Raw genomic sequence first — 12,229 nt, forward strand, 5'->3', positions numbered from 1 at the left:
TTTGGATTTCAGGGGATGTCGCTGGTTTGTGGTAAATCACATAAATGATTGTGATAGAATTTTGTCTAGGTTGGAAGAAGTGAATCTTACATTTTCAGGGAAAAAGTCTATGTTTGGTGTCAATGAAGTGCTCATTGTGGGGCACATGTGCGGGCCATATGGTAGGAAACCTTGTCCAACAAAGGTAGATGCCATCCAAAGAATGAAAGAAACATGCACTAGCATCACTGAGGTAAGAAGGTTTCTGGGAGCATGTGTCTTTTATGTTATTTGGATTCCACATTATGCGCATGTACCTTATCCTCTTTATCTATTGCTTAGAAAGAATCAAGAAGAACATGTAAAAGCCATGAAAAAACTAAAGGAGTTGCTCCAGTCAGCACCAACTTTGAGAAAGGTAGACTATGAGTGTCAAAGGCCAGTAATTGTGACAGTAGACACCAGTCCTACAGGGATTGGATCGGCAATAGGGCAAGATAACGAAGAAGGACACATGTATGTGGTGAGATTTGCAGCAAAGGTACTAAGTGCTCGCCAAAGAAACTATCCACAGATAAAGAGAGAGTTATGGGGTATGGTTACAACCTTGAAAAATGGGAAAGAGTACCTAATTGGTGCATGTGTGGTTGTAGAAACAGATGTTCTACCACTTCTTGGGATAATTACAAGCTGCTCAACGCCAGACATTGCTATGTTGCAGTGGATTGCCTACATTAAGTCCTTAAACCCTGAGTTTAAGAAAATTGTAGGTATAGACAATATAGTGGCAGATATGCTACCAAGGGCAAGGTATGCAGATGAGTCACAGATGATTGATAAGGGAGATGATGTGGGCACAATGTTCTATTCCATCTCTCATGTCAAAGGTAACAATGTCTGCATGACTAATCCACTTGAATTATTCATGAAAGATCTTTATGAAGGTGATTGGCTTCTTATTGGAATCTACTTTGTACTCTAACAAAACAGGATGATTGGTCTGAACATGAATTCAAGAGGATACGCAGTAAAGCATATGGTTAGTTTTTGAGGGATGGTTACTTGTGGAAACATCCTAAACAAAAGGATACTACACCACAAAGGGTTATATGTAAAAAAGATATTCAAGTAAAGCTCATGCAAGAGTTTCATGAGAGTATATGGGCTAGACACAATGGTGTGTGGGAAACCTTCTCCAAGTTGAAAGAAAAATACGGGTGGAACGGTATGTATAAAGATGTATATCAATTTGTAGAGTCATGTATAACTTGTCAAATGTATTCAAATGTCCAACATCGTGATGGATTGCACCCTACATATCCACTAGCCATGCACTATAAATGGGTTGTGGATCTAGTCACAATGCCTTTAGAACTCTAGCAGATGAGGTACTTGGTTCTTGCACGAGAGGATCGAATTAACCAGGTTGAAGAAAGAGCATTAAGAGCTAAAACCACAGAAGCTGTGTGCAAATTCCTTCTTGATGAGGTGATTTTTCGTTAAGGTTGTGTGCGAAATATCACTGTAGAGAGAGGTGAACTGGATGCCGAGGAAGCAAGGGAGTTCTTTTCCAGATTAGAAATCAAGCTTTCTCTTACTATAGCTTACAAACCTAAAGGCAATGGAAAAAGTGAAAGAGGGCATCCTCCTATCATCAAAGCTTTGGCCAAGTCTTGTGAAGGAAGAGTTGGTGAGTGGCCAAAACTGTTACCATATGCTTTATAGGCTGATTGTACAACACATAGCTCAGTAACTGGCTACATGCCTACGGAGCTAATGTATGGTCAAAAGCTAGTGATGCCGATTAAAGATACAATTCCCACATGGAATGTACTACCTTGGCAAGAGGGGCTTAGCAAGGAAGATCTCCTTGCATTGCGCATAAGGAAACTAGAGAGAAGACCTGAAGACATTGGGGCTGCAAAAGAATGACTAAAAAATGCAAGGTTGAAAAAAAAGGACAACTTTGATAAGGGACATTGGCTTAGGAGCAAAGCAATTAACAAAGGTGACTGTGTTTTAGTGTAGATAGTAGCCTTGATAACTAGCACACAGTCATGCGTAAGTTCTCAAAAAGTTGGTTTGGACCATATGTTGTAAAACATGTGCATGAAAAAGCTACTTACAGCTTGTCTGAACTAGATGGTACAGAAGTAAAGATTCCCATTGCAGGAACAAGGATCAAAATGTTGAAGAGAAGAGGAGACAATACATACCGGAGGATGTACAGGTTTAGAGGGGGTGGATGCCATGCTGTTACACGTACATAGTGGGAACGCATGCTACAAGATCTATCTTGCCACTTTTTAGATACATAATTATATTTCCAATAATGTACATATGCATATTTAAGTATAATAATAAGATTTCTATCTCATCCTATTATTTATCTCAAGGATAACATATTCTTACTTTACCGTCAAAAAGTACTATGGAAAAAGCGTCAATAGCTCCGCCTCTTTAAATTGGGGCAAGATGCATTGATTCTTTATTTCTACTATGTCATTATCATCTTACACCCTAGCTAGATCCTATATCTAGAGTAAATTTCAATATATATATATTCTGTATTTCTTCTAAATAGCTACTAGGAAGGAATCAAATGCTAGTGGGACGCTAGCTTCCATGATTCTCAAAGATAGCCCTATTTTAATGCATTTTTTTCAAGCATGATTACAAAAATTTGTCAACGAGCAATGTCATGCTTTCATATGGAATGAGGTGTCTATTGGAATCAAATAAAAGTCTAGACTAAGAGGACCACAAGAAGACTTTTGATGTCAAAATTGTACCCTATTTTGATGAATTTTTTACACAAGGTTCCAATCTGAATTAAAAAACGTATATAAAATACGAGTCGTAGTTAATGACCTACATTTTCCGCCCATATTTTACTTTTTTATTTGGAGCCACGGTAGAGAAGATATGATCAAAATACTGGACCCTAGTCTGCCCACATCATGCAGGGACAACTCATTTCCAACTTTTCCAGTTTCTGTTCACACTGGCTCTTCTCTTCTTGTGTAAACCCTTGGGGGCTCCCTTCACCTATAAAAGGGGACCTCTTCTTCCTTGAAATTCATTCAAGCCATTGATGAGAGGAGTTCATGAGGGAGTCAGAGTAGTAATGCCTAATTGTACTTAGCCATTAACATAAGACTAAGCCTACACTTTCTCCTAGCGGAACTTGGTGAATCAATCAACGTTGAATTCTTCCCTCTTGTTCTCTCTCCATCAAAAAATGGTGTCGGAGGGTTTGTCAAGTAAGATTTGTTCTATGTTAAACACCCTTCTTGGAAACATGGAAGCTATTGCAACATCCTATAATGTCGCATGTGCTACACTTGTTCCTTGAAGCACCCATCAATTGCATGTTTCACATTGCATGATTTTGTTTGACGTATTTTTCAGATGCATAAAGAGTGTTCCATAATTGACACATGCATTAGACACTCTAACTCTCTTTCTCCCAAGCACTCTCTTTGCATGAACAAGTACTTCAAGTCCAACCGCTCAACTCCCATAAAAGCGTAAACCAAAGACACTTTTTTTCCATTGGGTTTTTTTCCTTTGGTCATCTCATCTAGGTTTTAGACCCTATTCTAGAAACACTCATCACTATCCTCTTGTATATATTAATAACACATTAACAATAAAAAATGGCTACCATATCATTTGTCAAAGAATCAAAGCATCAATTGCAACTCTCAACTATGCTTGTTAAGAGCAACGCTTATCTTCACAATCAACAAAAATGCTGTATTAAAAAATGGCAGATTGAAGAACGAGATACAAGAACAACAAACAAGCATTAACAAATTTAGTATGAGAGCTATCTACGACAATCATAAGGAGATCACACAGTGCTTTGAAGTTGGTGCAATATTACAAACTCCCTTGGGGGGTGCATCTTTAATAAATTATTCATATAATGTGCGTTCAAAGGGTATTTAAAAAACCCCTTTACTTACATGCTTAAGCCCCTTTTCTTCCAAAACTTACGGTTTTTTCTTTAAAATCAGTTAAAAAACCCCTTTTGTTGATATAATCTTGTTAGAATTTTAAAAATTTGACAATTAAAAGACCTATTCATTTGAACTCACATGGTAACTTACATGTCTAAGAGGTGAACCCCTTGAGAAAATGCCTGACCTTGCAATGGAACTCGAGGGAAAATCCATCATCAAGTTCACAATCCAAAGAAGCTGAGTTCCCACAACGGAAAGCACATCCAAAGAAGATGAGTTCCCACAATGGCAAGCACATCAAAAGAGATATTCATGGCCAACAATGGAAACAAAGAAGAGAATGCACAACAAGATGAAAAGTTTCCTTGATAATAAAAGTTCAACTCATATTATATTAAGAACAACACATCAGATATAAATCACTCAAGGAAGGGGGGAGCATTCTGAACGACAAAGCACTTTCAAAGCTAAAGACCAACCTTAAAGACAATCCGAACAACAAGCTTTGGTTGTGTCAAGGGGCGACACAATCTAGGAAGGAGGGAATGTTGGCGTATTTAGGAAACACGTGCCCACCTAGCCGGACACCACATTTTCAATGAATTTGTACTATGCTACTTTTTGGAGCTAGTGTAGCTACACTGTGCATAAATCCTAATTCTAAAGTAACTGGCCAATTCCTTGAGTTGTAATTTTGCCATGATATCTGTAAAGACCAATGTGAGCCGGCCACCAGCCACCAGCCATGGACACTAGCCATTTAGAAAGCCCTAGATATAAAGTTCAATAACTTACTGTGAAAGGAGTCTTATCTTTTGGAAGAAAAAAGAGCTTTGTTGTATGTCAATCAAGCAACCAAGCGTCTCTATCTTGTAATCAACATATCTTGAGATTGGTAATCAAATTTCAAATTCGAACTTGCATTATGATCCTCTTTTCACACACTCTCACTCAAGTGTAAGCATTGCAACTTCCATTGTGGTTCGTGAGACTATGCGTCTACGAGTCTAATCTTCATATTGAGTGCTAAAACCACTATTTTTTGTTTTTTTGACCGTGGGAGAGTGTTATTAGACCTTAAGATGATTTGTTTGGACTGTTTTGCTTCAAAGTATAAACAAGTACATAATCACCTATTTTGAACTCTTTAGTGCGCACATGTTTGTCAAAAAACTCTTTTTGTCTTCTCTTTTAGCATAGATTGAAGCTACAGCTCTCAAGTGGAGTTTATCTAGCTTTTCAAGATCATCTATTCATGAAGAGAGTTCATGCGGTGTCCATCCTAAGCGTTTTGCTACTCGTAGAGTTGGAATTAAAAACTCTATGGGTAGTATAGCATCTAGGCCAAACACCATGTTGTACGGTGTTGTTCCTATCGATGTTTTGTAAGCTACCTTGTATGCCCATAGTGTTGAGTGTAGATGCTGATCCCAATCTGTTCGTGACTCTAACACTATTTTAGTGAGAACCGTACATAGTGTTTTATTTGTGGCCTCAGCTTGTCCATTTGCCTGTGGATGGTATGGAGCAGATTTCCTATGTATGACCATGAATTCCTCTAGAAGATATTCAATGACTTCATTAAGAAAATGTGTCCCACGGTCACTGACAATTTCTATAGGTAACCCGTATCGTACAAAAACATTCTCATACAAAAATTGTGCAGTAGTGCGTGCATCTGCTTTTTGCGTTGCCTTGGCTTCCGTCCATTTTGTGAGATAGTCCGTAGCCACAATGATATATTGGGTATGGGTGCGATATGGAGGGGGTGAGATAGGTCCCACAAAATCAATGCCCCATTTTGCAAATGCTCTTGCTCCCATCATTGGCCGTAGTGGCATCTCATCTCTCTTTATCGGCACCTTGGTGCGCTGACATGCGTCACAACGCTTTATAAACTCTTCAGCATCCATGTGCAATGTAGGCCACCATGTACCTACGGGTTAAGACTATTTTTGTCGTCTTATCGCTCGAAAAATGGCCTCCACTTATTCCGCTATGTGCATGTTCTAGAATCAGCAGGTATTCACTTTCACTTGCACAGATTCTAAGTTGATTGTCCTTTCCTCGCTTATAGAGTTGGTTCCCTATTAACTGAAAGTCACGGGCCTCTAGCTCTATAGCTTTTTTCCGTGCTCTTGTTATATTCTCAGGAAATGTCCTGGTGGTTAAGAAATCAATGATGTATTGACTCCATGCAGGTGCAATGTTTACCTGAAACAATGTCGCGTGATCCACTGGCTGTTTGGCACTACATATAGTACAATTGGTAACATAAGAATTTGTGTCCGCATACATAGTTGGCTAATAAACCCCTAACTGTTTCAGTCTCTGGTATGTTTTCACTGTTGAACAATAAAATGCACAATCCTGGACATGTGCTTCTTTAAGGTAGCACTCGAATTCTTTCGGATTTATACATAATCGTAGGATTTGGTCCGATCCTAGATGATACAGTCGTCCTGCTATCAACTGGAAGTTTTTTGGTTCTCAAATTGTTTGTTGTTCTTGAGACCATATGGGTACCATTTCAACATTGAAAAGATAAGCATATGGTATGTCATCATCTACTCCTTCAGGAGCTTCCCCGTTGTGTATCCTTGAAAGATGATCCGCTCGTAGATGAGTTTTACCCTTTTTGACCACAACTGTGAAATCAAACTCTAGCAATATAATAAACCAGTGTACAGTTCTCCATGTATTGCATCGTTTATTTACCAGATACAAAAGAGCTTGATGATTTGTGAAGAACACAAATTTGTTTGCGAGCAAATAATGCCGAAATTTCTTTACAGCATAAATCATTCCTAACCCTTCTCGTTCAGTGGTTGTGTAGTTTTTTTCCGCACTGTTTAACTGTCGGCTTGCATAAAACACTGAAAAATTCATTGTTCCGTCTCCAGGTTAAGCTAGAATACTCCCGATTACATATGCAGAAGCATCAATGTGAGCATGGAATATCTTTCCCCAATCTGGTGCCTTCAGTACAGGTGTTGATATAAGGTTTTTCTTCAGCTTTTGGAATGAAGTTTCACACTCCTCGGTCCAATCGAAATTGACTAGAAAACGATACAGAGATTGTGCAATGACTGCATACATGTATGTGTATCTTCGATAATATCCGCAGTGTCCCATGAGGATTGCACTTGTTTCGCATTAGTAGGCCTGGGTAGGTCTACAATGACTTTGACTTTGTCTAGGTCAGTGGGTTATGCCATTTCTTGAGACAATGTGTCCTAAGATGCGGCCTTGCTTAACCATAAAGATACACTTTTCCGGGTTAAGGCAGATTCGATATGTCCTACATTTTTCAAAGACCTTTTGCAAATGGTCAATATGTTCCTCTCGTAGAAGAGAGTGTACACAAAGATTATCCATGTATATTTCTAAGAATATTCTCAGGTATTCTTTGAACTCGTGCGTCATTAACCTTTGGAAGGTAGCTGGGGCATTAGTTAAGCCAAACGACATAACTTGATACGCATAAATTTCCCATTCTGTGGCAAACGTTGTTTTGTGTTGATCCTCCCTTGCTATTGCCAGTTGATTATATCCTGAAAACCCATCCAGAAAGGAATAAGCCCATTTTCTAGCCACCCGCTCAAGTACATGTTCTGTGATTGGCAAGGGATAATTATCCCCTATGGTGGCTGCATTTACCTTTTTGAGGTTTACACACACTCTCAGTTTTCCGTTCTTTTTGGGAACTACCACAATGGGTGACACCCAATCTGTATGTTCAATCTCATAGATGAATTCAACTTCCATCAGCTTATCAATCTCTTCTTTGATTCGTTTAGCAAATGTGTCATTATAAGTATAAGGACGTTGTTTGCTAGGTTTTGCATCCGATTTCAAAGGAATTGTATGTTGGCATATCAATAGATCCACTCCTTTGAGGTCTTTATAGGACCATGCAAACACATCTTTATACTTCTTGAGAAGTTGTGTTAGCCGTTCTTCTTCTTCAGGCTCTAAATCGTTTGCTATATAGACAGGATGAGGCTTTTCACCTGGTTCTGCAAGGTCTATCCTTTTTGCATTTTCTGGCCCATCATAAGATTCTTGGTTGGTTCTTTCGCTGACTGGTGGTGTCATGATGATTTTTCTGTCCTGGATGGTAAATTTCCGATAGTGTGATGGTACATTCATGTTTCCCTTTTCTGACTCCCCTTTACCATCACTATCTTCTTCAGTAGTCCATATCTCACGTAAAGACCATTTCAGTTCTTGGTATGTCTGTTTACGCTCCAATTTGGTCCACTCTTGGTCTTTTGTTGTTTCTTTTTTTTATTTTTGAGATTTTTGTGATTTTGTTTCTGTTTTAGCTTTTCGTTCCTGTTTTATTTCCTCTCGCGTTCTTTCCCTTCGATCTTTTGAGAATCTTCCTGATATTTGATCTTTTACACAATCCTCTGCTTTTACAAGCATCAAATAGTGAGTTTTATCTTTTATCCTGGGCATCAGGTTCTCTCTCGCTTAATTTCCTGCTCGTTTACTCCTATAGCGTTCCTGGCGTCTAGGGTGTTGATTAGCAAAATTATAAAACTTAATATTCTTGGGTTCCCTTCCACGCTCGCTTGAGGTGTCTGAACACTCATTATTGGCGTCATCATTTACTTCCCGATGTTCAGAGGAGTTATAAAACTTTTATTGTCCCGGTGGTTCTATCGTCTCATCTTCTCCTGGTATAATCTTTACCATGTAGTAGGGTAGCACATCATAGCCATCTTTATCGCAAAATTTTGTTGTTGGACTATCTGTAATGGTACAGACATCCAATGTTTCTAATATGTGTTCCCATTCTAGAGGTATGCCTTCAGGGAAAGGTTCCGGAATATACTATTTGTCCTCAATTGATCTTTCTAAGACGCATTCCTCTCTTCTTAAGCTTCCACAATGTGAAGCTCTGCACATCCATAGCTCTTTTTGTTGCCCTAACCATGCTGGGAGTTCCGATCCTGCTACTGTAGCTGAATACAAACTCTTCCACGGGTGTTTGGTTCACATCTTTGTAACTATGGTCTTTCAGGTCTATTTTAGTTGTTGTCTCTCCATGTCTGAGGTATATGTGGTCGTAACCCCAATCTTGGACCATCTTCAATTGTCGCATGAATGGTCTTGTTAGTGCCTGATTTATCAGAGCTTTCAGGGCAGTCATGCTATTACTTTTTGAACTGTAACTAAAACCTTTATCTTTGAACCTTAGGGATAAGTGAACATGGGTATTTTATATTTTGGGGAAGTTAGTTGTGTGTCTTGTGAATTCTCAGGACGAGAAGCAGTTATGTCTATGCCTGTTGATGCAATTGGCTCTCTCCTGCATTAGTTTTGTGTTTTCTGCTGTATTACTGAATAATGATGATGAATGGCACACTATTTTCCCTCTATCTATGATGTTATGTACCTGTTTCCTTTACAGTATGGTGTTTGAAGTATGCAGTTTCCTGCTTCCTATTTGATATGAATTGTATGTTTACTGCATTGGTTATTTGTTATGTCAATGTGTGCCTAACATTTGGCGATCCTGCAATTGGTTCGAATTTCGCCTAAAACCATATGGGTGCTAAGGAATGAATCACAGCGGCGACCTGTTCCTTGATAGTGACCATTTGCGGGATTTTGCGAACTGGAAAACATCGGGGGAAGAGTCTGAGGAGTATGCATCACAATTCTTGAAAGAATTCTACCCACAACTGCCCAGCGAAGTCAGAATTCTCATTCTCGAAAAGGTAGTTACAAAACTATTACCCTTTGGAGCCTGTAATTTACCTTCAAACTACAATGTGCATAATCAAAGAATGCTAGTACAGTATTCTAGACAAGGGAGAAGCAGCAATGCATGAGTGAATCAGGGCACGGGTCCAATGTACCACAACATTATGGAACAAGGCTTATATTAAGAAGGGAGTTCTCTGCAAGAGGAAGACAAGGAGAAGAGTTAGGTAATGATGACCAAGAAGAACCAGTAGGGGAACTTACTGCAAGGGCAGAAATTGTTGGGGAGGGGACAGTTAGTAGCCCAAACAGTTTTGAAGTCTCAGTGCAGTTTCTGTGCAAATTATGTGCAGTTTGTTGCAGAATGCAGTTTCAATTTTTCAGTTTACAGACTACAGTTTTAGGTATTTCAGTTTGCAATGCAGTTGAAGCAGTTTCAGGGTTTAAAGAGGTACAAATGCTCTCTATTCTTTTGATGTGTGATTAATGACAAAGAAGAAAAAGAAAAAGTGTACTATTTGTCAAAAAGATGGGCACTCTGCAAAGCAATGTCCTTATGTGTGCAAGCCATGTCAAAAGGAAGATGTATGTGTCAAATACTGTATGCATAAACTGTGCAAGAAGTTGTATCGAATTGTCATATCTTTTCGAGATGCATCAGATCATGAGGAACTATGTGATGCACAAGAAGATTTGGATGATTTTTCTAATCTTCTTGACAAGGTAGAAGACTGGCATGAAGGTCGTGAAGGAAAAAGAAGAAAGTCGTGCTCTAGTATGCGTAGGATACAGGTGTTACAAGAAGCAATTGAAGGCTTGGATGAGAAGTATGAAGATCAGTTTCAGGAGGAAGACGAAAGTGATGATGAGTGGGGAGTTACAACACCAATGTTCCCCTTGATTGGGAACAATCAGGTACAATCATGTTTAACTTCTCCAAATGCACTTGTTGCAAGTCCCAAATCAATGAAAGAAGTTCAAGCACAAAGCCAACCTGAAGAAGTTAAGAAGGTGATGTTGGAAAGGGCAGAAGAAAAGGAGCATCCAGAGAGCCAAAGAAGCCAAAAGGAGCACTTAGTATCCCAAAACCACACTCCAAATAAACTCAAGGGTTTGCACAATGTTGAAGTACCAATAGTTTTTCAGGCACCTGTTGTTTCAAAACCTGAAGTTTCAAAGCCTGAATCTGATTTTTCAGCACCTGAAGTTTTTCAACCTGATTTTGATGTTCTTGAATATGGGATCAAAGTTGTAGATACTCAGATTATTGAAGAGAAGAAGTTGATTCAGGAAGGAGAGTTTGTTCAATGCAAGGGAGATATAGTCCAAAAGATGATGAAGGAAGAAGGAGGAAGCTAGGATCAACTCATGAGCCAAAGGAGCCAAGTGGATTGCTAGCTATCCCTAAACCTCACATCGAAGAGACTCACCTCTTTGCAGGAAGAGAAGGAAAGTTTCCCAAAAGAAGAATTACTGATTGAGAGGAAGGGAATACAATTGGGAGTGAGTGAGAGAAGCCACCAATATCCCATACAAACCCATATACCAACATCTGACATCAATCTTGAAGAGGTTGAAATTCAGGGAGACATCAGATTTCAGTGTAATGCAGTGAAATATCCGAAGATACATAAAGACATAATGTGTGCTACTGATGAAGCTGATGTGTTGAATCAGTTTTTGATGAATCTTGATGAGGAGTATTTGACAGGTGACAGTCTGGAAGGTGTTTGTGTTGATGGAGAAGAGTTTTTTAGTGTTTTGAAGACTGAAAGCCAATTTCCAAGAGAGGATATGAATTATTCAGGTTGTGAAGACAAGGATCTTCGATTTCAGGTCCCTGAATTACAAGTTTTGATACCGAAGGTTCTCGATTTGCAGAGTTTCAGAATTCAGGTCCCTGATACGCAGATTACTGATTTGCAAAGAAGTTATGTACCTGAACTTGCTGAATTTCAAAGTCTTTTTCTTTCTCAAGTGAAGATGATCAATAATCTCCCATTAGAGCTAGAGAATGAGAGACATTCAAGTATGGTTGCGGCAAATGAAGCGCTTTCCAAAATCAATCAACTTCAAGAAGAGAAGACATCATTGATGGCGGAGATTTCTCAGGTTCAAAATGAAGCCCACTTGCATATTTCTTACTGTTGTGAAGCTCATGATGCTCTTCAGAAAGCTGTTTTGGATAAGGATAATCAAATTGAGGATTTGAAGCTTCAACTTACTCAAATCAAGAATGTGGAGTTTTCTTCAAATCTTGATGTTACAGAAGGTTTCTTGAATGATGATGTTGTTATCAATGATCTTTATTATGTTGGTGCTTTTACAAATTAAGTCATGGATATTGGAAGTCCGTCTTTTTCCAGTGAATTCCAGTTTAGTGATGATATTCTTGATGATTTATACCAAGTTTCTGATGTCAATGGTTTTGTTGATGCTGAGGAGATGGTTTTGACTGATGATTATGCAAGTATTTTGCAAAGTTCCTGATGATGGTGAAGTGGGTTTTCCTGAAGATGGTTCTACATTTCTATGTAATGTTGTTGATGAAGGAGATGATGTTG

This window comes from Adiantum capillus-veneris, chromosome 30, assembly GCF_014529385.1.
Source record: "Adiantum capillus-veneris isolate H3 chromosome 30, ASM1452938v2, whole genome shotgun sequence".
Lineage (NCBI taxonomy): Eukaryota > Viridiplantae > Streptophyta > Polypodiopsida > Polypodiales > Pteridaceae > Adiantum > Adiantum capillus-veneris.